The sequence below is a fragment of the Panthera tigris genome, chromosome E1 (genome assembly GCF_018350195.1).
Source record: "Panthera tigris isolate Pti1 chromosome E1, P.tigris_Pti1_mat1.1, whole genome shotgun sequence".
Lineage (NCBI taxonomy): Eukaryota > Metazoa > Chordata > Mammalia > Carnivora > Felidae > Panthera > Panthera tigris.
In genome coordinates this window covers 54,097,787-54,112,337 of record NC_056673.1, presented here as the reverse complement: position 1 = coordinate 54,112,337, position 14,551 = coordinate 54,097,787, and the positions used below count along the sequence as shown (strand labels likewise).

The 14,551-nt window shown below is 54.8% G+C and overlaps 1 long non-coding RNA gene across 1 annotated transcript; it reads left to right on the top strand.

The window, feature by feature from the left end:
• Positions 1 to 1,322: 1,322 nt before the first annotated feature.
• Positions 1,323 to 2,534, top strand: LOC122233750. The gene is made up of 2 exons (XR_006211444.1): positions 1,323 to 1,465; positions 2,206 to 2,534. It is a non-coding gene; the product is annotated as an uncharacterized LOC122233750 (long non-coding RNA).
• Positions 2,535 to 14,551: the final 12,017 nt, after the last annotated feature.

The following is a 14,551-nucleotide window of genomic DNA, read 5'->3' as shown; positions in this document are numbered from 1 at the left end:
GAAGGAGGCTGAGACGATGTACTTATTGAATTCTGCCCTGAAGTACAAGCCGGCATGTCTGTCTTCTTCACTGGACTATAAACTCCTTGGTCACATGGACGATCTCTTAACCACTCATATATCCCAAGCAAATAGTTTTTAAGTACTTATTATATGCCAGGCACTGTGCTAGCTGTGGGGCACAGTGCTTTGGGTACAGTAGGTGCTCAGGAAATGTTTATGAAATAGATAAATATCTGCTGATTAAATTCATGCCAATGCTAGGTCTTTTCTAGAAGTTTCCAGGAGATACCTGAACCCTTGGAAAAAAAGGGAGGGTACACAGATATTTGGGGTATCTGTATTTCTCCATTCTCCTACTCCATCCTGCATCTCTGCTGTGAAAGGGATGTTCTCTCCATCACTAAGTGGGGTCAGCAGGTTGATTCCAGATTTTCTGTTTCTTCCTAAACACTGTCCTGATAATCCACAAAGGAGGTGAAGTTTCTTCTCCAATCTCTTTCTCTTTGCTCCCAGGATGAGCTGGACGAGTATCATCTTGACATCCACCCTCAAGAGCCATCGCCTGGACAACCACCCTCCTCGGGGCTAGGCCAGGAGATGAAGACCAGAGGCTCATCTCAAAACTCCAATTTCTGGTCTGAGGACACACCGTCTTCTTGGACAGTCGACAGGGTCATCTTGGCCCTTTATGCAGGGGTGTGGCCTTGACAGGACAGCCTTTCTTTTTTTTTATTAAAAAAAAATTTTTTTTAATGCTTTTTATTTATTTTGAGACAGAGAGAGACAGAGCATGAGCAGGGGAGGGGCAGAGAGAGGGAGACACAGAATCCGAAGCAGGCTCCAGGTTCTGAGCTGTCAGCACAGAGCCTGACGTGGGGTTTGAACTCACAAACTGTGAGATCATGACCTGAGCTGAAGTTGGACACTTAACCGACTGAGCCACCCAGGTGCCCAGACAGGACAGCCTTTGTAAACACCATCAAGTCAACCTAATATCCATCCAAGGGGCATGCATGAGCAAGTGGCCATTTGTAACCATCCTTCGTCTCAGGAGTTCAGGGTGGTGGACAGAACCCCAAGAAGAGCAAATCTCTTTAACGTTCAAAGAACATACCCTTCAAGACCCTGCCACCACTGTCCCCTTCTCTTTACAGCCCACAAAATCGTCAAAGTGCAACTTGCTCCCCAGACAATGTCCTCCCCCTTTTCAGGCAGATCCCGTCTTGCTCAACCTGATAAGGGCCTCACGATGTTTGCGGTTTCCTAGGTGACATTCCAAGGGTCTTGAGAACTTTGGGAGAGTGTGTGAATTCCTTTGATTTTGCATGGCTCTGCCCACATCCCCTGTTCCCGCCCCTTCTGTTTTTTTTCTACTTTTTTGAACTTCAGGGGGTGCTTCCAGCTGGCCACCCAGGCTTGCCTTTGGGATTCATGAGAATCTGCGTCTGTGAATTCGGGATGTGTAAGTGCGTGTTACAGGGACAAAAGAAGAGAAGAGAAAGTAGCTTCCTCAGTCTCCACATTATTGCCGTTTGGAGCCTGCTCCTTCTGTGTGGGGGTCTGTCCATGTGCCGTATGTTCAACAGCATCCCTGGCCTCTGCCCCCCGGATGCCATAGCACCTTCCGCCTCTGGCTGTGATGGCCAAAACGTCTCCAGACATTCCTAACGTCCCTTAGGGGCCCAAATCACTGGTTGAGAACCACTGAAAACAAGGAAAACAGAAATCGTTAGTGTTGGGTTTTTTGTTTTTTGTTTTTGGTTCCCCTTGGCCTTGGGCGGTTCCCTTCGATATTAATCTCTGGGCTCTCGCCTTCCACCTGACCGCCCCCATGCACACACCCTCCCCTGCCCCAGAAGGCTTCATGCCCCTGTTAATTCCACCAAACTCCCAGGGAAAGCCTCCCTGAGCACCAGTTCCTGAACGTGCAGGGAGGCACGTTGGTTAGCGGCTGATGGGTGCATCAATGTGGTAACAGGTGAAGGGATCTGATGTGGGGGTGAGCAAGCCAAGCAGGGGGGCCATGATGGTCAAAACGGTAGGAAGTCCTAGTCTGGAGAGAGGTGGGACTCCAGAGTGGGACACAGGAGGTGACTTCACTTGCTAAATATTTAAAGCTTAGAGGGGAAGCGGCTTTATCTCCTTCAACCTTCTGACTAAATCGACTCTTTGATTAACTCTGAATCTCTTTGTCTTTTAAAGGTTTAACTTTATAAGCCATCCACTCGGTTGGTTCATGCATGCTGTTACCTTCCCTGCCCTCCTGGGCTGGGCGTTCTTTCCTGGCCAGGGATGGGGGCAGCCAGACCTCCACCCCATCAGTGACCGACATACGAGTGGAAAGGATGGGGCAGCCGTGGGCGGGAGACCCGAGGCCGTTCAGTCGCGTGAGACGAGGTGCACCATCTCGAGCTAAGGGACCAGCGTATATAGCACAAGCCCAACCACACTTTACAGTATGGATGTAGAGGTGCACACACACACTCTGGAGAAGTCTTGACATAAATGTACCAAAATGTCAACAGTATCTACCTTAGTGTTGGATTATGTGATTTTAATTTTATTCCTGATGCCTTGCAGTGCGTTTCAGGTTTTCCGCAATCGGCATGTTGAACGTAGAAACCACGTTAAGTGTTCTTTATTTTGTGTTATTACTATTATCGCTATTATTGGGTGCCTGCAGAGGCCAAGAGGAGCGATGCGTGTCTTTGCTGGAGGGGAATGACAACTTGGGGACTTGGGAGGGGGTGGGGCGGAGCCAAGCCTCACTGGCTGGGCTCAGTGTTCCTGTGATCCCCCAGAAACGGAGGGGGGGGGGTGCACGTCTTGGGGGTGAGGTGCCCCCACAGTCTCTGCTCATCTCTGGGGCATCTGGAGCCCTGGTAAACAGGCCTCTGTGTCCCGAGCCAGCCCCCAGCAAAGCTGTCGCTTGCCCAAGCCCAGGTCTCTGCCATCCCTTGTGGCCACCTGCAGGAGAGGAAGCCAGCTACTCAGAGGAAGAGCCCCACACTCATTACAGACAAACCCCTTAAGATCAAGGGAGGGTAATGGCCCAATTTCACTGTGGAGAACGCAGCCCTTGATGCTGTGGCCTGTTACACACTCCACTTAATCCACTTATTGGAGTTGATTTGCAAGTCAGATTTTTTAGGGCACTTCTGAGTCCTTTGGCTTTTATTTTGTGTATTTATTTTTGTAATGTTTATTTATTTTTGAAAGAGAGAGAGTGTGTGCACAAGCAGGGGAGGGGCAGAGAGAGGGTGGCGGGGAGGGGGGACAAGAGAATCCCAAGCAGGCTCTGTGCTCTCAGCACAGAGCCCCACGCGGGGCTTGAACTCTCCAGCTTCGAGATCATGATCCGAGCTGAAATCACTCAACTGACTGAGCCCCCCAGGTGCCACTGAGTCCTTTGGCTTTTAAAGGGAGTCCTCACTGCCTTTCAGACATGTTGGAAGAAGGGCCCTCCTGGAGGTCTTGGAGGGGCAAGTGAACAGCGACAGAGGCAGTCGGAGGGGCTGGGCCCCGTCTCCACCAGCTGCTGCGTGGTTGGCATCGGGCCCATCGACGGGAGGAGGAGGGCCGGGACATGGCTTCTCGAAATGCTACACGGATTCTTATGGTGGCCCATGGCTCCTCAGAGGCCCTGTACCATGACCGGGAGTCTGACGTGGGGTGGGTGGGCTCTCATCTGCGGGGCTCTCTGAGAAGCTTCCAGTATGGTTGGCCGCCCTCCCTCGAGAGATGGTTCTCTAGGCCCCTGTCGCCCTGCCGGTGGCTGGCTTTGTGTGGTGGGTGACTGGGGTTATAGGGGTGCCGTGGGGGCCGGTGGGGGGTGGGGAGCGTCCAGGAGGGAGGCTCTGTGCCGTTGGGTGCTGCCTGCTCGGCCAGGGCCCTTCCCTCCTACAAACTATATATTTCTACTCAGACTGCTATTTTTAATGAAGGATTTTCTTTCTGCTCAGAATAATTTAAAAGACATCTTTCTGGAATATATCTCAATTCCAGTCAACAAACATTTCTTCAGTAGCCGCCACACATAGTAAGCGTGCTAAGCACCAGGCAGATTTGGGGGCACGTTCTTGGAGACGACGAAAGATAAAGGTGTCCGGCCTCGAGGAGCCTTTCAGACCTTCGAGCTCAAGGAGCGACAGGTGAGTTTGTAATTAGAACAAAACCACAAATGGAGAGGGGACATAAACGGAAATTACGGGAAGGAAGGAGAAGTTCCACTTGGGAAAATCCAGGGTGGCTTCACGGTGGAAGCCTCAGTTTCGAAGCACAAGGAAGGTTTCCGTAGGTCCTGGGGGGCGGGGTCAGGCGCAGAAGGAAGCGAGAGGGGGAGAGTGGAGGCGTTGCACACACCATCTGGAAGCCCGCGAGCCCGGCCTTGTGGCGGTGGAAGGAGAGAGCTCACGGGATTCTCGAGGGCTGGCCAGCTTCTCCTGGAGGACGCCAGGTTCCCTCCCCGCGAGGCTACCCCGCTTCCCAGGGCTATTTCCAAATATTTCCACACAGCTCGTCTCCCGGGCAAGAGTTCCCCACCCAGGCAGGAGGGTCGTGAGCGCGCCAGCCTTACTCAGTCCAGCGGCCTGTGAACCGTCAGATCAATTCATTTGGACTTCGTGATGATTTCATCTGGGTGGAGGGGGGGGGTGATACTCAGCTTTGCGTTAGCAAGGTGGTTCGTATGCAAATTATTTCAGTAAATAAAATTTCAAGGCCAGCCGTTTATCCCACTCCGGCAAGCCCTTGTGTCGGGCAAGGGTACTCCAGAAGGGAGGACAGTGACAAACGGGAGAGACAAGGGGTCGGGCTGGGACGCTGCCGCCGGTCCCCCCCCAGGGTACCCTGGACCCTGGGGAGAGAACTTACGTCTCACACCGAGTCAGCAGGTCACAAAAGCATGATTCCTGCCTGGGCTTCCTGGGTGTGAGGGTCAAGGGGGAGATCCAGCCAAACTTTGCCCCCCACCCCCTCCCTGACAGTCCCCCCACGCCGTGCTTACACCTGGACATAAAAGGTAGAGAAGGAGAGACGCCTGGACTGGGGAGCTGTGTCCTACACGCCCACCGTTGCCCTTCAGAGTCTGCACACCTGACCTTGAATCTTGACTGTACTGCTTACCAGCCGTTTGATCTTGAGCAAGTAATTGACCCTTTCACAGCCACACTGGTATCTCATTCTGAGTGTCTCTTAAGTCCGGACGCTGTGCTTAGGGCTCCTCACGTATAGGTATTATTAGCTCCATTTTGCAGATGAGGAAACTGAGGCACAGAGGGAGACACTTAAGCGACTTGCCCGAGGTCTCGCAGCTGGGGAGATGAGGTGCCTGGGTGCTTTTTTATCTCATGGGGTTCCTGGGAGGGGTACTGAGTCACCAGAGGCAAAGCATTCGGTGTCTGGCACACGGTGAGTGCTTGATAAATGACTCTTATCCTTGCCATCGTGTTACCTCTCTGCTGGCCTCTGTGGAGGCGGGCGGGGAGCAGGGCCATTCGTCCATCCTGGGGGCTGTCCAAGTGATGCTGGGGCCCAGAGGACCAGGGCCGTATGGAGGGAAGCATCGTCTCCCGGCAAAGCCCTGATTGGAGCCCATTTACATCTTCAAAGTCAGCTTGGAAAACCACCATCCATCAGCCAATGATGGTGTAAATTGCTTTGCTAAATATATTTCTGGGTACATGGTAAGTAAAAATATCATGAATTTAATAAGCCTTGGAATTCACATTTTTCCAGTCCTAATTAAGTTTCTGCTCTGCTTCGGACGTGCTTTTCTTCAGCGAGGGTGGGGAGGGAAGAAGCTTATGTTTACTGTGTGCCTGGCTGGGCCCAGCTAGGTGCTTTATTTACCTCCATCAGTGTATTACACGTTCCCGGCTGCCGGCCGCGGCCGGGTTCCTCATTCCCTCCTCGCTGAGGCTGGACTGAATCCCAGTGAGGCGCACCGCTCTTTATCTAGGGTCACGGCCAGGAGTCGGGATTTGTACGCATTCTGACTGCCCCCTCCTACTGCTCTCCCCCTGGTCCTCATGGGTCCGTGAAGTGGCCCCTGTGGTCCCAGGATCTGGGCACTGCCTTGGCTCCCCCCTCCAGGGATATCCTGTGCCTTTATAGCCGTGTAGGTGCCCACGCGTTCACACGACCACCCCACATTCCTGTGGGTTCACCATGTACATACAAACGCCAGCCATGGGTGTTGTATTCCATGGCGAAGACCCATGGGTCCTGACAGCAGGGGGCAGCACCCCTGTCCACAGGGGCTTGCCGTGCAGGGATGTTCACCATTATAATCTTATGTGTCAACTCGGCTGGGCCACAGTGCCTAGATATTTGGCCAATCATTCTGGATGTTTCTGTGGAGGTGTATTTTGGATGCGATTAGCATTCAAATTGGTGGAGTTCGGGTAAAGCCAATTGCCCGCCCTACGCGGGTGGGCCATGCCCAATCAGGTGACGGCCTGAATAGCACAAAGACGGGCCTCCCCTGAGAAAGGGAATTCTGCCAACAGATGGCCATTGGATTCAAACTGCATTTATTCCCTGGGTCTCCAGTCTGCAGCCTTACCCTATCAGGTTAAATCTGTCTCTCTCTCTCTCTCCCTCTAAATGTATTCACATCTGTTGGTTCTGTTTTTCTGGAAAACCCCAGACTGATACAGTCACATTCAAACACTGTGCCAGGCCCTCTGTCAATACCAAGCCGTCTCAAAGCTGGGACAAAGGCGAATTAATGCTGCCTTTCTGCAGATGAGGAAATGGGGGTGCAGAGAACTTGCGGGACTGGCCCTCTGCCCTGGCAGAGGGGTAGAGAGCTTTGGAATGGATCAGGGCAGTTTGGATTCCCGTTCTGAGGTGCGAGCACTCAGTTCGCGTGCACCTGTTTCTTCAATCATATAACGGGGAGAACACCTTCCCAGCGGAGTTGTTCTGAAGGTTAAATGGGGTGACGTCTGCGAGGCCGTTAGGAAATAAGAGTTAGTAGGAGTGGGCTCGGAATCGGAATTACACCCACGGGCCCGCAGGCCCTGGGCTCGCCGCCCCCGTGGCCCCCATCCGAGGGCCATGAGGCTGGTGGTCTCTGAGCCGATGCTCCAGGGACGACTGGCTCCTCCAGGCTGCCCCAGGCCTGGCGCCCACCCGGCCCCTTTCTCTTTCTTGGGAGGCTGTGACATAGCGGGCGGGGCGCAGTGCATCTGCGGGACAGGCGGCTGGCGAGTCTTCGGTGATGCTGCTGTGTAACTGTCCATAGAACATTAGCCGCACATTACAGAGTTATGTTCCATAGCGCGATGTATTCCCCAGACGGATGGGATTCCGAAGGACGGGGTGAGGCGGGGAGAGCCGGCTGCCTTTCCTTTGCTGGGCTGGAGGCTGCTGCACAAGTGGCCCCAGGCAGTTTAGGAGGGCCCCCCCCCCAGACACTGGGGCAAGCCCACCTGTCCTGCCTCCCCCCTCCAACCTTCCCCTCTACTACCGAAAAGACGTGAGTTTGGGTGGCCTGCAGGACACCAGGCAAGGACTCAGAGGTGGCCCATGAGCCTGCGAGTGGCTGTGTCACCCGGCCAAATACTTCCTCTCGGGCCCAGTCTGCAGTATCTGCCCTAACTCTGCTTTAAAACCTTGCTGGCAGCGTCCCTTGCCTTGAGGACAAACCTGTCCCCCAAGGAGGGGAAAGGTGCCCAGCAGACCTGCTTTTAAATTCAGAGAGCCATCCCCCAGCCACCCCCCCGCCACAGGGCTCAGGAGGGGCTGCAGAACCAGCCTGGGAGGATCTGGATCCAGCCCCTGGAGCTCCCAGTGTGACCTCGATGTGCTACCCCATCTCCCTGTGCCTCAGTTTCTTCCCCTTTCAAAGGAAGATGTCAGTAGCACCCATGTCACAGGTTGAGGTGACATTAAATCAGTGAGTGCAGGAGCCTGGAACACAGGTGCTGCCCCCTCGGTGATAGCAACTGGCATCCTACGCACCTCATACCAGCCAAAGGATGGAGGAGGAAGCTGGTCCTGCCCAAGTGCAGAGTTGGTAGGGGAAGGCTGTTCTCTCCCTTCCGGAGAAGCCGGGCGGGTGGCTCCTCAGTTGGCCATTAGGATACCCAACAGATTTTCTGGTGGCCTCTTGCTCCTGAGCGGGATGGCGACAGGCTTGTTCAAGATGCTCGGTCCCCCAGGGACAGCCAGGGTGCTGTCTGCTCTCCCACCATTGGTGGGCAAGGCTATGTACCCCTGCCTTGGATGGAGTGAACCCCATGGCAGGGAGCTGGGCTTCAGCCATTTTGCAGATACCCCCACCTTCCAAGCTGGGTGAGAATGGAAAGGTGGGTGGGGGGAGGGGAGAAGAAGCAGGAGCCAGGCATCCCCGATCAAGGAATGCTGCTGCGGAGAGCCCCCCACCTCGTCCGTATGCCTGTCACTCTAACAGTTGGGCCAGGGATCAGACTTAGAAAGGCCACCAGCAAGAGGACACTGTCCGGCAGGGAAGTGGGGGGGAGGGACTGATGAGCGGACCTCACGCCCCACCCCACCCCGGCACAAGCACGGTCACGTATGTCCTGCTGAGGACAGCGACAGGCAGGGAGGAGCAGAGCTCTGAATTTCACAGAGATTGAAGTTTTAACATGAATCACAGTAAGTGCTGGGATGAGACAGTTGTAATAACTGGACAAGGGCTGAAATGTATATAATTTGGCCGAATGTCTTTAAGGGAGTAGGCAAGGGGGGGTTCGACAGACGGTAGTTAGGGGGAGTTGTAGGGACGCATAAAGCCATTTCACGTGTGTCTCTAACAAGTGAAGACTCCTCAGGAAGTGGATTGAGTGTATTTGTTTGTTTGATATTTATCTTCTAGGGGCGCCTGGATGGCTCAGTCGGTTGAGCGTCCGACTTCGGCTCAGGTCACGATCTCGCGGTTCCTGAGTTCGAGCCCCGCGTCGGGCTCTGTGCTGACAGCTCGGGGCCTGGAGCCTGTTTCGGATTCTGTGTCTCCCCCTCTCTCTGCCCCTCCCCTGCTCATGCTCTGTCTCTCTCTGTTTCTCAAAAATGAGTAAATGTTAAAAAGATTTTTTTTTTAATTAAAAGATATTTCTCTTCTATGCAGATGAGCCACTCGTGTGCTTTCCTCGTGGGCGGGGACATTCCTTGTCGGAGCATCGAGGGCCTTTAATAAAGCCTGGTTTCGTGTATTGGTGACTGGGCTTCAGTTCTCTGGCCTTGGAGCCCAGGGCAGAGGGATTCAGAGGAAGGAGGTCTATGTCTGCCTCCTCGTGCTGTGGCTACACTTGCCCTGTCTCTCTCTCTCTCTCTCTCTCTCTCTCTTTCTCTTGGCCAGGGCCGGATTGAGGGGTGCAGAAAGTAGGGAGGTGTCTTGTAATGTGTCTCTTAAGCTCAAAGCATCCGTTAATGGCGTTCTTGAAATGACAGAAACACGCATGTCACTGACAAAGGCTGGAGGGGACAGAAAGGAAGCATCTTTCAGCAGCGGGGTGGGGGCTGCCCTGGGGGTGTGGGCAGGGGAGGGGAGGGCTGGCTGCACCACTGAGGAAGGGGGCCACCCACCCCCAAGGCCCAGGCCCTCTGGGGAGCCTGCTGTGGGCAGAACGTGCACGTCCTGGCAGTTGGGGAGCAGAACACAGGCCCCTTCCTCCCCCTCCGCCTTTCCTTCCCTTTTCCATCTCTTCATTTTCCTGGAAAGCCTGGGCTGCAGAGAAAAGGGCACGGCAGCATCTCAGGAGCACTGAGGCCTGCTCCGAGGCCCACAGAGAGTCTGGATCCCCGGGTCTGCGGCCGTAGGGTGGGAACCTCTAGCTCTGCCAGCTTTAAACCCACATCCGTGTGCCTGGGCTCATAGCACGCGGAAAGGCTGGAAGAGAGCGCCTGATGGCTCCCTTGCTGGACCCCAGATCCTGTTCTCAGATGCACAGGACCTCCCTTTCCTCTCGTGAACAGCTTCCACGGCTGCTAGCGCATGTGTGGGCTCGCGAGCGCGCACGCGCGCGCACACACACACACACACACACACACACACACTCAGAGTCCAAGAGACTGAACCGGGCGTCCTCTCATTTGCTCCAAGCCACACCTTTCTTGCTTTTCTGGCTTCATTCACTTGGTGAGCTGCTGTGATCACCTCCAACGGCTACTGTCCAGGTCCTTCAGCTGGGGGACTGCCCTGGCCTGCCCAACCGGGGGCCCACCTTGGCGGAGGACAGGGCGGGCCTGGGCTGGTGAATCCATACCCACACCCCCCTCCAGAAACCCCCTGGCAGCCGTGAGGCGTCATCATGGCACGTGCTGAGTGTGACTGTCTCTTCTTCCCCCGCCGGCTCCCTCCCCTGCGCCAACCTGGCAGCCTCGGCCCAGGCCCGCCCTGCCCCGTCCGGGGACGCAGGTGCGGGGCGGGCGTCGGTCCTCCGTGCCCCCGACTGCCGCTCTGCCCTCCCGAAGTCGGCTTCGCGCTCCAGGGTGGCTGGAGCTGCCGAGGCCAGGACAGAGGCATGTGATCCTACAAGAGGTATTTTTAGCTTTCTCATTAACCGAGTGCTTTCAAATTAGCCTTCTATTAACCTCAAAGGAAAATGAAAGTGTGTTTTTTTTCCCTTCCCAGAGAAAGTCTCCTGCAGAAGAGAAAGCTTTCCATGATTCACTTTTCCTGTGCCTCGAAGCCTTAATGAAGTTGGAGTCTCTAATATCTAACTTGATGGAATAATTGGTCCATGGGCTTTCCTGTAATGGAGAGGCAGAGGCTGGCAAGCAGGGAAGTGGTCTTTCCGTTCTCATCAAACAGCCTTCGTTTCCGTCTCCCCTTTTCTCCACCAGGGATCCTCCCCACCACTGCCCCCCACCCCCACCCCGCCCCTGCCCCTGTTACTCAGGAAAAGTCCACGCGATCTCCCTTCCCTTCCGGTCTCATCCGGGGTGTCCTTGCCTGCTTTGCCCTGCTGATCCCAGACTCACACTTAGCCGTGGCTCCTCTCTGAAGCACGGTCTGGTCCTCGAGCCTTGTGACCAGGGTCACAGAGGAGGCCTCTTGACTTTGGCGGTGTCCCTCAAAGTGTACTTATCGCTCTGCACCCAGAGTTCGAGGAGAGGGGAATAAATAGCCTTGCAATTTCCCAGCACAGTCAGGGAGCAAGTCCAATGAGGCCAATCCAATTTCCACTCTCTGCCCCAAAGGCGGGAGGAATCTGCCCGGGCCAGGGTTCCCCGCCAGCAGGTCGATGTCTCAGGACTGCGAAGGTGGCCCTGCTGAGGGTGGGGAGGGGACATGGGGCCCAGCCGCTTGGGGGATCCGAAGAGCCTGCGGCTGGAAGTGGGTATCAGCCAACAGACACGAGGAAGCTGCCCGACCATGCATGCTCCCAGGTAACGAGAAGAAAGGCAGGGCTGCTTCCAAAGGGCTCAGGCCAGAGTCTGGATCATTCGTCCATCAGTCCAGCCTGTTGGTGACCCTAGGATTTGACACCTGACTGCCCCCTTCCTTTCCTGGCCCCTTTCCCCGTCCCTGTAGGTCCTCACCTCTGACTGCCTCTCCACATCCCATCTCTGTCTCCTCCCTCTCTCCCTTCGTTCATGGGTCTGTGCCTTCTAGAACCATCCTGCTGGAGAAGGGCTCTGGGCTTCTCAACTGGAGGCGCCTCGGGGAGGCGATCTGCTTCTCAGTGGCGTTTTGCTCTATATGTGAGCAGCCGCTCAGCCAACGGGACCAGAGTGGCCGACCAAGAACTTTCTGTGTTGAGTGTGGGGCGCTGCTTGGTCCCGAAGAACCCCATGTCACAAGGAGAGCCCCCTCCCTGGGGACGTCTGCTCAGCCTCCCTTGCAAAGAGTCCGCCCTCCCCCCAAGTGGCTCACCTACGCTGTTCTAGATGCGGCCGGATGACTGGATGCCTGAGAAAAGACAGTAGACCCCCAGTTTAAGTGACCGGAAAGAAGATCACAGAGACACATCCTCACCGAGGACCACCATATCTGCAGCTCCCGCCCGGCACATCCCACGGCCTCCTAGCTGTCCCCATCTGCAGGGCCCTGGCCCTTCAAAATTGAAATGTCAGAAAGCAAACTCACTGCTCCGCTGTCAGACTGCTTCCTTCTTATTTCCTACTGGGTTAATGGGATCACCCTCGGCCCCGTCACCCAAGCCAGAAACGTACGAGTCATTGTCAACTCCTCTACACCTGCCAGTCACTGAGTCCCATCAGCTCCCCTCTGCTGGGCCCTTCTGCCCTACACCCCAGCAGAGTGCAGCCACTCGGGGCTCAGGGCATCGCCGTGGTCCCTCGGCTGGTCTTCCTGACACGAACCTCATCTCTGAGTCTGTTTCCCTCTCTGCAGCCAGAGGGCTTGCTTGAAAATGTGCTCCCTTAAATGCAAATCAAAGCCACACTGAGATACCACCTCACACCGGTCAGAGTGGCTAAAATGAACGAATCAGGAGACTATAGATGCTGGTGAGGATGTGGAGAAATGGGAACCCTCTTGCGTTGTTGGTGGGAATGCAAACTGGTGCAGCCGCTCTGGAAAACAGTGTGGAGGCTCCTCAAAAAATGAAAAATAGACCTACCCTATGACCCAGCAATAGCACTGCTAGGAATTTACCCAAGGGATACAGGAGTACTGACGCCTAGGGGCACTTGTACCCCAATGTTTATAGCAGCGCTTTCAACCATAGCCACATTATGGAAAGAGCCTAAATGTCCATCAACTGATGAATGGATAAAGACGATGTGGTTTATATACACAATGGAATACTACTTGGCAATGAGAAAGAATGACATCCTGCCATTTGCAACAACGTGGATGGAGCTGGAAGGTATTATGATGAGTGAAGTAAATCAGTCAGAGAAAGACAGATATCATATGTTCTCACTCATATGTAGAACTTGAGAAACTTAACAGAAAACCATGGGGGAGGGGAAGGGAGAAAATAGTTACACACAGAGAAGGAGGGAGGCAAAGCATAAGAGACTCTTAAATACAGAGAACAAACTGAGGGTTGATGGGGGGCAGGGGAGAGGGGAAAATGGGTGATGGGCATTGAGGAGGGCACCTGTTGGTATGAGTGCCGGGTGTCATATGGAAACCAATTTGACAATAAATTATCTTCAAAAATAAAAATAAATAAATAAAATGTGCCCCCTTGCTAACCCCTGTCAGTAGTGGCTCCTGGTGACCTTCCACTAAAGCCCATGTTCCCTGGACAACTCGCAACATTCCCGGGAGTGGAACCTGCCCATTGATTCAGCACCATCCCGAGCCACTCTCCCCCTGCAAACCCACCCCCGGCCAGGCCCAACCAGCTGCAATTCCCTGAACGTCTCTGGGCCACTTGTCACCTCTGGGCTGTCCACACAGTGTTGCCTCTGACTGGAATGCCCTTTCCTCCTTGGCTAGCCAGCGAACTCCTATTCACTCTACAAACCCCCTTCAAACACACCCTCTTCTGGGAAGCTCTGACAGCTGGGCATTTCTTCACAAGGTCTGACTGCCACCGGATCTGCCCCCGATTTCGCTGTTGGCTACACTAAGGCTCTGCGGATACGTAGGCTAGGGAACAGCGCTGCCTGGGGCTTTTCCACCCGGAGGGGCAGTGATGACAGTCGTTAGTTTCAGTCAAGGTTCTGTCATCCTCCCCAGCTTTGCAGACACAGTCAGACAGGTTCGTGTCTTCCTTGGCCCGCATTATTCTCACCCTCCTTTTACCCTCCTGCCTTCTTTCTCCTCGTGGCATCTTCTTAGGGGGATGAAGCCCTGTGTATGACGCTGCTCTCAGAGTCTGAGTTTGCCTTTCTAAACTCCAGCCTCCTGTGGTCCCTTCCTCCACTGCTGTTTCCAATTCTTCCTCCTCCTCCTCTCCCTCCTCCACTCCCTCCTCTCCCTCCTCCCCTTCCTCCTCCCCTTCCTCCTTCCTCTTTCTCCTCCCCTTCTTCCTCCCCATCCTTCTCCTGCCCATCCTCCCTTTCCTCCACCTTCCTCCCTCTCTCTCCTCCTCCCCTCTCTCCTCCCCTTCCTTCCCATCTTCCTTCTCCTCCCATCCTCCTCCCCCTCCCCTCCATCCTCTCCCTCCTCCCCCCTCCTCTCCCTCCTTCCCTCCATCCCTCCCTCCTCCCCTTTCTCCTCCTCTCCTTCCTCTCCCTCCTCCCCTTCTTCCTCCCCATCCTCCCTTTCCTCCACCTTCCTCCCTCTCTCCTCCTCCCCGCCCTCCTCCCCTTCCTTCCCATCTTCCTCTTCCTCCCATCCTCCTTCCTTTCCTCCTCTCCATCCTTCTCCTCCCCATCCTTCTCCTCCTTCCTCCTTTTCTCTCCCCTTTCTCCCCTTCACTTTGATGACAGTGACATTTCCCTTGCATACTCCTGGCCTGCAGACCCCTGTGCCCCTAGCCGCAGCCCTCCAGCCCTCATTAACACTTCCACCAGAGCTGGGTGGGGAAGGAAGAGAGTGGAAACCCTGTCATACTCTTTAGCAATTCAGGCCAGAGGTTTGGAGGGGAGGCTAGGCCCACTGGGTATCAGAGCTGGGTGGATTTTCCATTTCCCGTCTGCCTGTTGGACGCCTGCC